Raw genomic sequence first — 18,200 nt, 5'->3', positions numbered from 1 at the left:
ATCAGTGTAATATGTGGGAAGTCATAAGATAATGCCTTGAAAAATTGGTGAAGCATAAATAATGAAATATAGATTAGGACGTTATTTCATATTTATAGTGAAATTTAGAATATAGTTCATGGGCTACTGTCTTTTACATATAGCATTTCTTACATTAAAGCAATAGAAAACATCAGCCCATATCCATTCAACAATTATTTAATGTAAACACTAACCATTTTTAAAATTTCCAGGTTTTAAAATAATTGTATGATATTTTGAAAATTTCAAATTATGTCACATACACAGACCCACAAGAGCATATGTATGTATGCATGCATGTATTCATGTGTTTGTGTAGATGTGTGTATAATTGTATTTTATTTTTAGTTCCAAAAACTACTTTGAAAAATAAAGTTCGTGAATTAATAAAAAGTGTCAAAGCCTATCATCCTGAAAAGCTCTTTCATCTTTACAGATGAAAGCAGAATAACTCAAGAGAAGAATCGCTGAAATTTGGAATAAGTAAGCCATTTATTAAACAATTAAGATTATTTCTACCTAGAAATTCCACTAATAGCACTTATTAGTATTTTCTCAGTTATATCATACCACGACTTGTACAAGAGACAAGATCTGGTCACCTGCCTCCAAGTTTTCCTAAGGCTCCCTCTAGAATAGAGAGAAGTGGATATTAAGTCACTTCATAAATCCTTTCTCATGCCTAAATTCGGAATAGAATTTTGGGCAGCTAATGTAAAACTGTCTTTCTAGACCTTATCACTCACAATTTGAGGCTAAAACATTACTAATACTCAGTAGTACACAGAAATTCAGTTACCTTGCGTTGTAAGAGAGCAAATAGTGATCTAACAACTAATGGGTAGGAAACTTAATTACTCTTCATAACCTTTGTCCCTTTATTTCTATTGTGTTGTGCCTTCTTGTCTCCTCATGAAGGCTTTTTGTATATTCTAGATATTTTGCCTCTCTTTTTTTTCCTGTACAGCAAATATTTCTTACAAATGTATTCTGGGTCTGAATACTTTTTCTTAATTGATAAACTTCATTTCTTAAAGCAGTTTTAAGTCAGAAAAATTCAGTGGAAAATTTTCTTGTAAGACATTTGGTCCTGTACAAGACATCTATAAGACATGTGGTCCATGTCAAAATGTCCTTGATAGTTGGTCCTGTCCAAAGCGTCCATAAGACATTTGGTCTATGAGACGTTTTGGTCATGCCAAAATGTCCTTGATTTTTTATCATAATTGGTTCTGTCCAAAACATCCATGGAAACATTTGGTCCAAGCGTAGAGGCCCTTGATATTTGGTCCTGTCCAAAACTGTTTGGTATGGACTTTGTATACTCCTGGGTGTTTTGGACAGGACCAAATATCAAGGACATTTTGGTGTGGACCAAATGTCTTATGGATCAAGTGTTTTATGGATGTTTTGGACAGGACAAAATATATTCTCACTGAAAATTCAGAGAGTTGTCGTATAATCCCTGTCACCAAACATGCAAAACCTCCCTCACTATTGACATCTCCCATCATAGTGGTACATTTGTTAGTCAATGAACCTACAATGGCACATCATTACCATCCAAAGTCCATAGTTTACATTGGTGCTCAATCTTAGTGTACATTTAATGTTTATTGTTTTTCAGGCTTCCACCAATTTATTGCATCTATTTTAATACATGCACATAGTAAACAAAAGCCAAAAATACCAAAAGTTGTACAGTGAAAAGGAAATCTACGTCCCACCCGCCTCCCCAGAGGCCACCATTTGTGCCAGTTCATGCTTCCTCCTCAATGCCATCTCTGCAACAACACATACGTGTATACTCATGCAGAGGCATTTTAGAACACAGAATCCTCGTGTGCTTTGGTTGGTAAATGGTTCTCGGGAGAAAAATTAATTTAGGATATAATATACTCTATCTATTCACAGTGCACATTAGCATAGTCAAAGCTCTGAGCGCTTCTCAAACTTACTTGAACACAGAACACTTCTTTTGGGGGAGATTCTTTAAGACTTTTTCTTTTTTTTTTTTATTAAGGTTATGAAAGTTAACATCCTTGTGAAATTACAGTTGTACATCATTATTAGTCATGTTGTAGGTACACCACTTCACCCCTAGTGCCCTCCCCCCACTCCCCGTTCCGCTGGCAACTACCGATCAGTTCTCTTTGTCCATATGTTAACTACCACCTATGAGTGGAGTCATACACAGTTCGTCTTTCTCTGTCTGGCCTTTTTCACTCAACATAATACCCTCAAGGTCTATCCATGTTGTTGTGAATGGGACGACTTTGTCCTTTTTAATGGCTGAGCAGTATTCCATTGTATATATATATACCACATCTTCTTTATCCAATCATCAGTTGCTGGGCACTTAGGTTGGTTCCATGACTTGGCTATTGTGAATAATGCTGCGATGAACATAGGGGTGCATGGAACTTTTGGAATTGCTGATTTCAGGTTCTTAGGATAGATACACAGTAGTGGGATGGTTGGGTCATAAGGTATTTCTATTCTTAACTTTTTGAGGAATCTCCATACTGTTTTCCATAGTGGCTGCACAAGTTTGCATTCCCACCAACAGTGTATGAGGGTTCCCTTTTCTCCACAGCCTCTCCAACATTTGTCACTCTTGGTTTGGGATATTTTTGCCATTTTAACAGGTGTAAGGTGATATCTTAGTGTAGTTTTGATTTGAATTTGCCTGATGGTTACTGATGATGAGCATCTTTTCATGTGTCTATTGGCCATCGTATATTTTCTTTGGAGAAATGTCTGTTCATGTCCCCTGCCCAATTTGTAATTGGGTTATTTGATTTTTTATTGTTGAGTTGTGTGAGTTCTTTGCATATTATGGAGATTAACCCTTTGTCGGATAAATAACTGGTGAATTTTTTTCCTACTTATTGGAATGATTTTTGTTTCAATCCTGTTTTCCCTTGCCTTGAAGAAGCTCTTTAGCCTGATGAAGTCCCATTTGTTTATTCTTTCTCTGGTTTCCCTCATGTGAGGGGTTATGGTGTCCAAAAAGATTCTTTTGAAGCTGATGTCTAAGAGTGTGCTGCCGATATTCTCTTCTAGAAGACTTATTGTTTCAGGCCTAATCTTTACGTCTTTGTTCCATTTTGAGTTTATTTTTGTGAATGGTGAAAAAGAATGGTTGATTTTCATTCTTTTAACATGTGGCTGTCCAGTTTTCCCAGCACCATTTGTTGAAGAGACTTTCTTTCCTCTATTGTAGGCCCTCAGCTCCTTTGTCAAAGATTAGCTGTCCATAGATGTGTGGTTTTATTTCTGGGCTTTCAATTCTGTTCCATTGATCTGTGCACCTGTTTCTGTACCAGTACCATACTGTTTTGATTACTATGGCTTTGTAGTATGTTTTGAAGTCAGGGATTGTGATGCCTCCAGCTTTGTTCTTCTTTCTCAGGATTGCTTTAGCAATTCAGGATCTTTTTTTGCCCCATATGAATTTTAGGATTCTTTGTTCAATTTCTGTAAAGAATGACATTGGAATTCTGATTGGGATACCGTTGAATCTGTAGATTGCTTTAGGCAGTATGGACATTTTAACTATGTTTATTCTTCCAATCCATGTGCATGGAATGTCTTTCCATCTCTTTATGTCGTCGTCGATTTCTTTCAAGAAGGTCTTGTAGTTTTCGTTGTATACATCTTTCACTTCCTTGGTTAAATTTATCCCGAGGTATTTTATTCTTTTTGTTGTGATCATGAATGGGATTGAGTTCTTGAGATCTTTTTCTGTTAGTTCATTGTTAGTGTATAGAAATGCTCCTGATTTGTGTATGTTGATTTTATGCCCTGAAACTTTGCTGTAGTTGTTGATTGTTTCTAATAGTTTTTCTATGGATTCTTTGGTGTTTTCTATAAACAAGATCATGTCGTCTGCACACTGTGAGAGTTTTGTTTCTTCGTTGCCTATTTGGATTCCTTTTATTTCTTTTTCCTGCTGAATTTCTCTAGCCAAAACCTCCAGTACTATGTTGAATAAGAGTGGTGAAAGTTGGCACCCATGTCTTGTTCCTGTTCTGAGAGAGATGGGTTTCAGGTTTTGTCCATTGAGTATGATGTTGGCTGTGGGTTTGTCTTATATGGCCTTTATTATGTTGAGGTACTTTCCTTCTATACCTATTTTATTGAGGGTTTTTATCATAAATGGATGTTGGATCTTGTCGAATGCTTTTTCTGCTTCTATTGAGATGATCAGGTGGCTTTTGTTTCTCAGTTTGTTAATGTAGTCAATCACGTTGATTGACTTGCGGATGTTGAACCATCAGTGTATCCCTGGTATAAATCCCACTTGATCATGGTGTATAATCTTTTTGATGTATTGCTGTATTCGGTTTGCCAGAATTTTCTTGAGGATTTTTGCATCTATGTTCATCAGTGATATTGGCCTGTAGTTTTCCTTCTTTGTGTTGTCCTTGTCAGGTTTGGGGATCAGGGTGATGTTGGCTTCATAGAATGTGTTAGGGAGTGCTCCATCTTCCTCTATTTTCTGAAATATTTTGAGAAGGATAGGTATTAAATCTACTTTGAATGTTTGGTAGAATTCTCCAGAGAAGCCGTCTGGCCCTGGACTCTTATTTTTGGGGAGGTTTTTGATTACTGTTTCTATTTCTTTACTTGTGATTGGTCTATTCAGATTCTCTATTTCTTCCTGATTCAGTTTGGGGAGGTTGTATCAGTCTAGGAATTTATCCATTTCTTCTAGGTTGTTCAATTTGTTGGCATATAGTTTTTCATACTATTCTCTTATGATCCTTTGTATTTCTTCGGTATCTGTTGTGATTTCTGTTCTCTCGTTTCTAATTTTATTTATTTGAGACTTCTCTCTTTTTTTTTTCTAGTGAGTCTGGCTAAGGGTTTGTTGATTTTCTTAATTTTTTCGAAGAACCAACTCTTTGTTTCATTGATCCTTTCTACTGTCTTTTTTGTTTCCATATCATTTATTTCTGCTCTAATTCTTATTATTTCCCTCCTTCTTCTGACTTTGGGCTTTGTTTCTTCTTCTTTTTCTAATTCCATTAGGTGTTGATTGAGGTTATTTATGTAAGATTTGTCTTGCATATTGAGGTGAGCCTGTATTACAATGAATTTCCCTCTTAGGACTGCCTTTGCTGCGTCCCAAATCATTTGGTACGGTGTGTTTTCATTTTCATTTGTCTCCAGATAATATTTGATTTCTTCTTTAATTCCTTCAATAATCCATTGTTTGTTCAGTAGCATGTTGTTTAGTCTCCACATTTTTGGCCCTTTCCCAGCTTTATTCTTGTAGTTGATTTCTCGTTTCATAGCCTTGTGATCAGAAAAGATGCTTGAAGTTATGTCAACCCTCTTGAACTTATTGATGCTCGCTTGCTTCCCAAGATATTGTTTATCCTTGAGAATGTTCCATGCACACTTGAGAAGAATGTGTAACCTGCTGTTTTTGGATGAAGTGTCCTATATATATCTATTAGGTCCATCTGATCTAATTTTTCATTTAATTCTATAATTTCCTTGTTGATTTTCTGTCTGGATGATCTGTCCATTGGTGTTAACAGGGTGTTGAGGTCCCCTACTATTCTTGTATTGCTGTTGATGTCTCCTTTTAGTTTTGTTAATAGTTTCTTTACGAATTTTGGTGCTCCTGTGTTAGGTGGATATATATTTATAAGTGTTACGACATCTTGGTGGAGCGTCCTTTTTATCATTATATGCCTCCCCTCTTTGTCTTTCTTTATCTGTTTTGCTTTGAAGTCTACTTTGTCTGATATAAGTATGGCAATACCTGCTTTCTTTTGTTCATTATTAGCTTGGAGTATTTTCTTCCATCCCTTAACTCTGAGTCTGTGTTTGTGTTTGGGGCTGAGGTGTGTTTCCTGGAGACAGCATATTGTTGGATCTTGTTCTTTGATCCATCCAGCCACTCTTTGCCTTTTGATTGGAAAGTTTGATCCATTCACGTTTAGAGTGATTATTGCAACGTGGGGGCCTACTGTTGCCATTTTATCACTTGTTTTCTTGTTCTTTTGCATTTTGTCCTGATGGAGAACTCTTACTTTGTGTTATTGTCCTTCTGCTTATCGCCTTTGTTCTGGATTTTGTAACCCCTTTCAGTTTTTTCATTTTTCTGGAATGAGGTTCTTCTTCAGCATTTCTTGAAGAGGAGGTTTTGTGGTGATGAACTCCCTTAACTTTTGTTTATCTGGGAAAGTTTTTATTTCTCCATCATATTTGAAGGATATTTTCACTGGGTAGAGTATTCTTGGCTGCAGGCTTTTGTCCTTCAGAGTTTTGAATATTTCATTCCAATCTCTTCTAGCCTATAAGTTCTCTCCTGAGAAATCTGCTGATAGCCTTATGGGCTTTCATTTGTAAGATATTTTCTTCTGCCTGGCTGCCCTTAGTATTTTCTCTTTGTCGTTGACTTTTGCTAGTTTCACTACTATATGCCTTGGAGTTGGTCTTCTTGTGTTAATAAAATTTGGAGATCTATTGGCTTCTGTCACATGAAGTTCCATCTCTCTTCCCAATTTTGGAAAGTTCTCAGTTATTATTCCTTTGAACAGGCCTTCTGCCCCCTTCTCCTCTTCTCCCTCTGGTATACCTGTAATCCTTATGTTGCATCTCCTAATTGAGTCAGATAATTCTCGGAGAGTTTCTTCATTTCTTTTTAGTCTTAGTTCTTTCTCCTCCTCTGTCTGCAGCATTTCTATATTCATATCCTCCAAATTGCTAATTCTGTACTTCACATTATCGACCCTACTGTTCAGAGAGTCCAGGCTTTTCTTAATCTCCTCCATTGTGTTGTTCATCTCCAGTATTTCTAATTGGTTCTTCTTTATAGTGTCAAGCTCTTTTCTGACATTGCTCCTGAACTCATTGAGTTGTCTCTCTGAATTCTCTTTTAACTCGTTGAGTTTTTTAATAATGGCAGTTTTGAAATCATCATCATTTAGGTTATATATTTCATTGTCTTTGGGATTGTTTTCTGGGTGCTTTTCATTTTCCTTCTGTTCTGGAGATTTAACAGATATTTTCATACTGCTTAATGGCGTGGATTTATGCCTCCGCATAGAGATAGAGTTTAGTCGCTGCTTCCACTTGTTGTGACTGGTGTGTGTGGGGGGCAGCTGTTTAGACTGCACCAAGCAGGAACCCTGTCAGCTGTTACTGACTGGACCTGGACCCCTCCTGGTAGTCACAGTGGTACTGTGGGTTCCCTCATCAGTTGTGGGGGCAATTGCAAGGGGGCCTCAGGCTGCTGGTGCCTACTGTTGCAGCCCACTTAGACGTGCTCCCTCCTTGTGGTCTTCAGCGGTGTTGTGAGTTTTCCCAGCAGCAAGGAGCAGGATCACCTATAATCACTGCTTTATCCCTAACAGATCCCACAAGATCACACTTGTCCACTACAGGTCCCAGCAGAGCTATGGATATCTTCTGCAGTCTCTCGTTAGCTCACCTAGCTGTGCTACTTTTGCCCCAGGGCCTTCCCACCTTGCGATTGCCAGTCGGGACCTCTCCACTAGTGCTGTGCAGAGGCTTTTGCTGAGGCTGCTGTAGGAACCTGGAGTTCCCCCCTGGGCTATGTAGCCATTTCACTGGAGCTCCACTCTGCCCCACTCCACTCTCATGGGATCTCTGGGTGCCCCTTGCCTCGTCTGGGATATGGCCAGGGTCCATGGGCCTGGCAATGGCTTGTAAGCTGGTTCCTTGTGGGGAATTCTGCTCTAGGGAGCTTCCTGGTGTTTGGAATGCTGGGCGGGGCCTCCCTGACAATGGCAAACAGAGGTCCTCCCTGCTGTGGTGTTCCGGGACCCTGGAGCATCCCCCCGGGCCGCAGAGCCAAGTGTTGGACCTCTTCCCAGTCCAAAGCACATCCATGGGAAGTCTGGGCACCCCCTGCACTGAACCGTGTGCTGGAGACCATGAGCCCTGCAGCAGCTGGTGGTCTGTTGCAGTGCCAGGGAATCCACCTGCCAGGAGCTTCCCTTTGTTCTTGATTCTGGGCTGGGTCTCCCTGCTAATGGCGAGCAGAGGCTTTCCCTGCCAGGGGGGTGTGGGACCCTGGAACCTCCCACAGAGCCACAGAGCTGGGTGCTGGAGCTCCAACCCTGTCCCCAAGCACATCCACGGGAAGTCCAGGTGCCCCCTGCACCAACCCGTGCGCCGGAGACCGTGGGCCCAGCAGCAGCTTGCGGTCTGGTGCTGTGCTGGGGAATCCACCTTCTGGGAGCTTCCCTTTGTCCTGAATTCTCGGCGTGGTCTCCCTGCTAATGGCAAGCAGAGGCTTTCCCTGCTGGGGAGGTGCGGGATCCCGGAGCCTCCCCCCGGGCCACAGAGCCAGGAGCTGGAGCTCCAACCATGTCCCCAAGCACATCCATGGGAATTCTGGGTGCCCCCTGCACTGACCCGCATGCCAGAGACCGTGGGCCCAGCAGCAGCTTGCGGTCTAGTGCCGTGCTGGGGAATCTTCCCTCCGGGAGCTTCCCTTTGTCCTGGATTCTGGGAAGGGTCTCCCTGCTAATGGCTAGTGGAGGCCTTCCCTCCTGGTGGTTGTGGGACCCTGGGGATTCCCCCTGGGCTTAGGTGTAATCGCAGGGCGCTTGAGTTGGGCTGTAGTCACCTGTTTCCACCATCGCTCCACTGGTGAGTGCACACTCCTGCTCTTCGTGTGTGGCGATGCTATAGGGGAGTCCACTGGAAGAGAGCCTCCTGCAGGAACTAGACTGTCCAGGGGCCGGGGGTGGGAGAGTTTTCACCTATTTCCACCTCCTCCAAGGGGGAAGTCCGTCCGCCTTCCAATGTATAGTAGCAGGAGACTCTTAGGTGTCTTTAGATATTATCTGGATATCCTTTGTTAATCAGTGAATGTCCAATTAGTTGTAGATTCAATGGGGGAGAGACAAAGAAGACCACTCACTCCGCCATCTTGGTCCTGCCTATTAGCACACTTTTATTGCAATTGTCCTCTTAATTGGGTTGGTACCCAGTGTAGCTGGTTCCTAGGCTCAGGGGTGTACAGTTGTGATAGGCTTGAGGCCAACAAGGCTGATGTCAATTCTCTTAGGAGTGCGGCTGAGTAGGGCTAGACCTTGGCATGGAGGCACTTAGTTGTTTCAGGCTTTGGAAGGTGGGGCTGATCCTTTTTATGGCTATTTGTGAAACACAAGTCTTCTGCCACTGATAAGCCTCACCCCCCTCTCGACCAAATACACAGTAAGCACAGTCCTGGTCCATGCACACTTCACAACCCCCTGGAGCATACCCCACTGCCACCCTGCAGAGGCCCCCACCTCTGCCCCAATGCCACCCACAGTTCACCAGGTCCTCACACAAGCCCTGCCCCACAGATGCAGACACCTTTGCGTGCCTCTCAATGTTTTTTGACAAAGGTATGATGACAAGAATCTACCATTGCAGTGTCTTACAGAACAATTTCACTGCCCCCCAAATTTCTTGTGTTCTGCCTATTCATCCCTCCCTCTCGCTAACAACTGGAAACCACTGATCTTTTTATTTGCTCCATAGTTTTGCCTCTTCCAGAATGTCATGTAGTTAGAATCAAACAGTATGTAACCTTTTCAGATTTGCTTCTTTCACTTAGTAATGGGTATTTAAGTTTCCTCTGTATCTTTTCATGGCTTGACAACTCATTTCTATATTAACATTGAATAATATTCTATTGTTTGGATGGACCATGGTTTATTTATCCATTCACCTACTGAAGGACATCTTGGTTGATTCCAAGTTTTTGCAATTATGAATAAAGCTGCTATAAATATAGTGTGTAGGTTATTATGTGGACATAAGTTTTCAACTCCTTTAGGTAAATACTAAAGACTGTGATAACTGAATGATAAGAGTATGTTTGGTTTTGTAACAAACTGTCTTCAAAGTGGCTGTACCATTTTACATTTTCACCAGGAATGAATGAGAGTTGCAGCTGCTCCACATCCTCACTAGCACTTACTGTTGTCAGTGTTTTGGACTTTAGCCATTTAAATGGGTGTGTAGTGGTATCCCATTGTTTTAATTTGAAAATTCCTAATGATAAATGATGTTGAGTATGTTTTCCTATGCTATTTATGTATTTCTGTTGATGAGGTGTATGTTCAGACTCTTTACCTGTTTTTTGTAATTAGGTTGCTTTTTTCTTTATTGTTGAGTTTTAAGAGTTCTTTGTATACTTTGGATATCAGTCCTTTATCAGATATATGTTTTTTGAAGATTGTCTCCAAGTCTGTGTTTTGTCTTTTGGTTCTATGAACGGTATCTGATATGATAGAGCAGAAATTTTAAATTTGAATGAACTCCAACTTCTCATTTTTTTTAACTTCATGGATTGTGTTTTCTTGTATCTGAAAAGTCGTAGTTAAATTCAAGGCCACCTACATTTTCTCCTGTGTTATCTTCTAGGAGCTGCTTTTGTCTCTTTTTGTACATTTAGAGCTATGATCCTATCTGAGCTAATAATTGTGAAATATGTAAAGTCTGTGTCAAGATTTCCTTTTTTGGCACATGGATTTTCAGTTTTTCCAGCACCGTTTGTTGAGAAGACTATCTTCGTTCCACTGCATTGCCTTTGGTCCTTTGTCAAAGATTAGTTAACTATATTTATGTCAGTCTATTTCTGGGTTCTCTCTTCTGTTCCATTGATATATTTGTCTGGTCTTTCAACAATACCACACTGTCTTGACACTGTAGCTTTATAGTGAGCTTTGAAGTTGGATGGTGTCGTTCTTCCAACTTGATTCTTCTCCTTTATATTATGTTGGCTTTTTGGGGTCTTTTGCCTCTCCATATAAAATTTAGAATGCATTTGTTTGTATCTACAAAATAACTTGCTGGGATTTTGATTAAGATTACATTGAATCTATGGATCAAGTTGGGAAGAGCTAACATTTTAAGAATATTGAATCTTCTAATCCACATACATGGAATACTTCTCTGTTTATTCAGAACTTCTTTGATTCTTTCCATTAGAGTTTTATAGTTTCCTCATTTTGATCTTGTACATATTTTGTTAGATTTACACTTACGTCTTTCACTTTTTCTTTGGTGCTAATGTAAATGATATGGTGTTTCTAATGTCAAAGTGTTCATTGCTGTATACAAGGTAGCAATTAGCATTTGTATATTAACCTTGTATCCTGCAATCTTGCTACAGTTCCAGAAGTTTTGTTTTTGTTGATGCCTTGAGATTTTCTACATAGACAATCATGTCATCTCTGAATAAAGACAGCCTTATTTCTTCTTTCCCTATCTGTAGACCTTTTATTTCATCTCATTTTATTGCATAAGCCAGGACTCCTGTACAATGTTGAATATAAGAATACTAAAAGACATCCTTGTTTTCTTCTTGACCTTGGCAAGAAAGCATCTAATGTCTCACCTCTAAGTATAATGTTTACTTTAGGTTTTAGTAAATATTATTTTCCAAGATGAGGACCTAACCTTTTATTCCAAGTTTTCTGAGTTATTTTTTTTTATCATGATTGGGTATTGGATATTGTCAAATATTTTTATGCATCTATTGATATCATCATATGATTTTTTTCTTTAGCCTGTTGATGTGGTGGATTACATTAATCGAGTTTCAAATGTTGAACCAGGCTTTCATATCTGGAATAAATCTCATTTGGTCATGAGATATAATTCTTTTTATATATATGTTCTAATATTTCAAAATCACATATAGAAGAATATTTCACAGCAAGATATAACCTCATATTCATAAAGGTTAATAATACATTTCCTAGGAAAGTTGTTTACTGTTTATGTTCCTCTGTAACTCAATTTACATTTTAATATAATTACCTTATTACTGCCTTATTTAAATATTTGAAATTTATCTGTAAACGTCTATGTGTGTGTGTGTTTGTATGTGCATATTTCAATTTATACTGAAAACATATTAAAAAAATCTTCATTTTTTATTGATACTCATGTTTCAATATTTTTTTCTTTAAAAAAAGACATTTAGAAATGACAGGGAGCACATAACAGTCCTGCAGTGTTTCACTCTATATAACATTTTGGATATTTTAAATATTTTTATCACCAAGACAGGAGATCCTCAAAAACTAATTATTATCCTTCATATTATATCTTGTAAGCAATATATTATAAACTGCTCCACAAAACCTCTGTAAATATGGAAATATTTCTATTTCATCCACTTATCCTTAATGTAATAATTCCCTCTTTGTCTTCTACATTCTCTTGAATTACTCAACAACACTGGGAGCTCAACAGTTCAAAATTGAGGAAAGACGTACTAGAAAGAGTCTAGAATCCCCTCATTCCTATCTTGACATTAGATGTCATGCCCATTATTTTTCATATTCAACCACTGAAATATTTTGACTATTCTCCCCTTTGTAGAGAATATTAATACATGTTCACTTTCGTGAAAAAATAAACCTGACTGCTTACAACTGTGCTCAACATCAGTCCATGTCCCTCAATGTTTCCCATGTAAATAAACCTCCTAATAATTACTAAAAGAACTTTTTGTGACCTCTCTTATTAGAATACATAAAGAAAAGCAAACATACTCATATTGAAACTGCCAAATGAATTCAAGAATAATATTTATCAAACTGGTTTTTAACTGAGTGATTTTTATTGTTTTTATCATATAGATATTAAAAAATGATTAATATAATATCCAAACAGCAAATGTCATATTCTACTTCTTTTGTATTTTTATTTTATGTATTATTTTCCTGTATACTCTTTGTATAACTTTGTACACTCTTTTTATAACTCTTTCTATATCTATCAAACCAATTAAAAAGAATTTTGAAAAAAGGAAGTTTTCCTGAGGTGAATGTTTATAAACATCAATTTTATTCCTGTTGATGACATTACTTTCAGAATTTTCTACATATTTGTGTTTTTTTTTTTTGAGGAAGATTAGCCCTGAGCTAACTACTGCCTGTCCTCCTCTTTTTGCTGAGGGAGCCTGGCCCTGAGCTAACATCGTGCCCATCTTCCTCTACTTTATAGGTGGGACGCCTACCAGAGCATGGCGTGCCAAGCGGTGCCATGTCCTCACCCAGGATCCGAATCGGCGAATCCCGGGCCGCCGAGAAGCAGAACATGCGAACTTAACCACTGCGCCACTGGGCGGACCCCAAGAATTTTCCACATATTTGATCTTTGCTCATGCACCTCTTTCTAGGAGAGGCATAAATACCTTTGTTTAGTCTAAAAGACAAATAAGGCATTATGCATGTCAAATTTAATAATGAGTATGAATGCATAATAAATTCACTGTACATGTAAATGCCAGGTTAAAAATGCAAACATTAATTATTAGTACTAAAATATTAAAAATATGATGAAATAGATATTTTGGAACATGAATTTATTTGTTATTATGCAACTAGCTGTCGTGCTAATATGGGGGCAAGCCCTGAGCAGATGTGCTTGAGCTTTGCTTAACATCTGACTGTCTACTTCATGCTATAGAAGTACAGTTGCCCATACCATTTTGCATTAGAAACACACGTAGCTCTGAATTGTAAAATGGAATAGGGAAGAGCTACAATTTTGGGTTTAAGACACTTGTGCAAAAGTAAAAAAATACAGAAGGATAGTAGGAAGTCCTTACTTTGGAATCTGCATGAAAGCAAGTTATCTATACAGTATACAGTAATGTCACAGTGGTCTCCAAGATATTAAAATTTGACATTTAAAGCATGAGAATAAAGGTTGTTTATAATATAGTTAGAAATATATTTAAAAATGATTTCCCAATAAAATTCTAATAATTTTTTTGTGGAAATTCTGAAGCATGACCAAGGAACTTGTAGAATGTAATATGAAAAAAACAATTTATACATACCATACTTATAATCTATATTTCTTTAGTACTTTATAATTTTGAAAGGGCTTTGTATACATTCTTATAGCTAAGCTTTACAGTGAATTATCAATTATTTCCTATTATAGACATTTTTCATATGAGGAAACTTGATACCCTTATTTTGTATCAGTGGAGCTATTAGTGAGCTGGACTACAGATCTTAAGAAACCATCCATGCGGCATGGTGGATAAATGAGACATTGTAACATCTTCAGTTGATTATCCTTATTCATAGTAGATGTGTTTTATAAACTCTCTGCACATACTGAGATAGCAAATACTTAATCACTTCTATGAACAGCAGTAGGTTTATGCAAGCCTCTGGTCGCATTTTCATTAACCGGCCAATACATAATGTTATTTTATGTGTGTTTCAATTTAAAGACACTTCATTTAACAAATATTTTTCATTCATTACCGTCAAAATCACGGTTAAAAGCTGACAGATCATCAGCTTTTTCAACTTCAGCTTGAAACACGCACCTCAAATATTTCACTGTTCTGAGCATGTCTGTGAAAGATTATTAAAGAGGCAGATATTGACTCTGGAATTAGAAATAAATCTTAGCTATTAGGTGAATTTGTGCAAATATGGGATCTATAAATAGTGATCAACTGTAGCTTTTAGGAATTATGGAGGAGATAATAAATAGGAAGAGATGCTATTAAAAAATAACTGGTGATGTCAGCAACATGGTGGAGTAAGCTTTCCCTTTATCTGTCCCCCTTAGAGTTACAATTAAATGGGCATTCATTGACAAATGGAGGATACGCACACAACACAACAGGATGCCTGAGAGACCCACAGAGCTATACATCTGAAGGTGGATGGACTGGGTTCCTGGGAAGTAGTGGAGCTAGATGAGCACTCGCTTAACCTTCCCCAGAAGCCCTACACATGCATGAATGCCTTCCCAGCTGGCAGGAGTGCCCATAGAGCTGCTGCAGCCCCTCAAGTGGGAATGTGCCTAGGCACGCCTGTAAGAAAAGCTGGCAGAAGCCCTGAACCAGCATGCAAATGATTTCCCATCAAAGCAGGAGCACCCATTGTGCCACTGTGATCCCAATGAGTGGCCCCAGCTCGGAGCTCATGTAGTAGCCTCACCCACCAAACATAGCAGTCAGTATGACTGTAAGAAGTTGTGGTGGCAGATCTGCATGCACATGCAAATGCATACTGGGCTAGGGTGAGCACTCATAGTACCTCTGTGGTCCTGCAAGTGGGAATGAGCTTTGGAACAACTGTAAGAAGAGGGAGCAGCAGCCCTGCATCCCTGCATGAACACTTTCCTGGCCTGCAGGGGCACCAGCTGTACCTGCACAACTTCCAGCAGATGCAGTGTGATCAGAAACACAGCACCTTCTTTCCCCCAATGGTAACAGGTCAAATCTGTGACCTGATACTACCACAAAAGTGCCAGCAAAGGATTAGTTCATTAAACACCATGAGAAACTACAGTAACAATTCAGAGCATCAGGCAAATGACAACTCTCCATAAACCAAGCCTGAAGTCACAGAAATTTATAATCTAAATGACAGAGAATTCAAAACAGCTGTCATAAAGGAACTCAATGAGCTACAAAAAAACGGAAAAGCACAATTCAATGAGTTCAGGAGTAAAATTAACGAGCGAAAAGAATACTTCACTGAAGAGATTGAAACTTTAAAAAAACCAGAAATTCTGGATATAAAGAATACAATGAATGAGACAATAAATAATCTAGAATCCTTAAAAAATAGTGCTGATATAATGGAGGAAAGTAGTATGATTTAGACAATATAAATATAGACATGTTTCAGGTGGAGAAGGAAAGAGAACTAAGATTTTTAAAAAAGAATGAATTGTTTGAGAATATCCAACTAAAGTAAGAAAAGCAACCTAAGCATTATAGTTATTCCACAGGGAGAAGAGAGGAAAAAAGGAGCATAGAGCCTGTTCAAAGAAAGAATAGCTGAGAACTTTGAAAAACTGTGTAAGAAACTGGACTTACAAATACATGAAAGTACTAGAACTCCTAATTACATCAATGCTAAAAGACCTTTTCCAAGGCATATAATAGTAAAACTTGCAAAAGTCAACTACAAACAAAAAATATTAAGGATAGAAAGGTAGAAGAAAATAACCTAAAACAAACTCCTATCAGGCTTTCAGGAGATTTCTTGGCAGAAAGCTTATAGGCTAGGAGAGAATGGAATGATGTGTTCAAAATACTGAAAGACAAAAACTTTCAGCTAAGAATGCTCTATCCAGGGAAACTATCCTTCAGAAATGATGGAGAAATAAAATATTTCCCAGATAAACAAAAGTTGAAGGAGTTCATCACCACTAGACATCCTAATAAGAAATGATCATGGATGCCCTTAGACCTGAGACAAAAAGGCAAAAGCCTATAAAAATTTGAGCAAAGAGATAAATAGACAGACAAAATCAGAAAAATGCAGCACTCCTTCAAAACAGGACAGCAAATAAATATAACTTAAAAGATGAAGGGAAGGAAAGCATCAAAAATATCTATAAACACTTTAACTTACTCACAAACTGACACACAAAACAGAATAATTTGTCACAACAATAACTCAGAAGAGGAAGAGGAAAGGGCTGGAACCTGCTTAGGCTAATGGAGATAAGAGGCTATCAGAAAATTTGCTATCTCATCTAAAAGATCTTTATATAAACCTCATGCTAACCACTAAACAAAAAAATAAGAGCAGAGAAACAATTTATAAATAGAGAGAAAACTGAGAAAATCATCACAGAAAGCCACCAAACTGAAATCGTACTCAGAAATACAAAAGAAATACAAAGAAACAATGTACATATAGAGCAAGCAGAACACAAGAGATAAAATGACAGTGATAACCCCTCATATATCCATAATCATTCTAAATGTAAATGGATTGAATTCTCCAATCAAAAAACACAGAGTAGCTGCATGGATTAAAAAGCAAGACTCAACAATATACTGCCTCTAGGAAATAAATCTCAGCTCTAAAGACAAACACAAGCTCAAAGTGAAGAAATGGAAGATGATACTGCAAGCAAGTGGCAAACAAAAGAAGGCAGATGTTGCCATAACATATCAGACAAAGCAGACTTCAAGATAACAAATTCAATGAGAGACAAAAAGGGGCACTATATATTGATAACAGGGATATTCCACCAAGAGGACATAACACTTATGAATATGTACGCACCTAAAACAGGACTACCAAGGTATAGAAAGCAGCTATTAATAGATCTAAAGGGAGAAATTAACAGCAACACACTAATACTTGGGGACATCAACACCCCATTTACATCAATGGACAGGTCATCCAGACAGAAAGTCAGCGAGGAAATAGTGGATTTAAATGTAATACTTGATCAGATGGACATAATAGATCTATATATAGAGAGTAATCCATCTGAAAACAGCAGTACACGTGGAACATTCTCAAAGATGGACCATATGTTGGGAAACAGGGCAAGCTTCAATAAATTTAAGAACACTGAAATAATATCAAGCATCTTTTCTGAACACAATGCTATGAAACTAGAAATCAACTACAACAAAAAAACTGAGAAAGTCACAAATATGTGGAGACTAAACAACATGCTACTGGACAACCATTTGATGAATTAAGAAATCAAAAGAGAAGGGGCTGGCCCCGTGGCCGAGTGGTTAAGTTCATGCGCTCCGCTGCAGGCGGCCCAGTGTTTCGTTGGTTCGAATCCTGGGCGCGGACATGGCACTGCTTGTCAGACCACGCTGAGGCAGCGTCCCACATGCCACAACTAGAAGAACCCACAACGAAGAATACACAACTATGTACCGGGGGGCTTTGGGGAGAAAAAGGAAAAAATAAAATCTTTAAAAAAAATAAAAAAAAATAAAAAAAAATAAAAAAAAAAAAAAGAAATCAAAAGAGAAATTAAAACACTCCTGGAGACAAATGAAAATGAAAATACAACTTACCAACTCTTATGGGATGCAGGAAAAATGGTTATAAGAGGGAAATTCAAAGCAATACTGGCCCACCTCAGCACACGTGAAAAATCTCAAGTGAGTAATCTTAAACGACACCTAACAGAACTAGAAAAAAAAGAACAAGCAAAGCCCAAAGTCAGCAGGAGAGAAATAATAAAACTTATAGCAGAAGTAAATGACATAGAGACTAAAAAAAAACAAACACTAGAAAGGATCTGTGAAACTAAAAGGTAATTCTTTGAGAAGTTAAACAAAATTGACAAACCTTTAGCCAGACTCACTAAGAAAAAATAGAGAAGGTTGAAATAAATAAAATTAGAAGTGAAAGAGGAGAAATTAAAAT

This window comes from Equus caballus, chromosome X (assembly GCF_041296265.1).
Source record: "Equus caballus isolate H_3958 breed thoroughbred chromosome X, TB-T2T, whole genome shotgun sequence".
NCBI lineage: Eukaryota > Metazoa > Chordata > Mammalia > Perissodactyla > Equidae > Equus > Equus caballus.
This window is presented reverse-complemented; position numbering follows the sequence as displayed.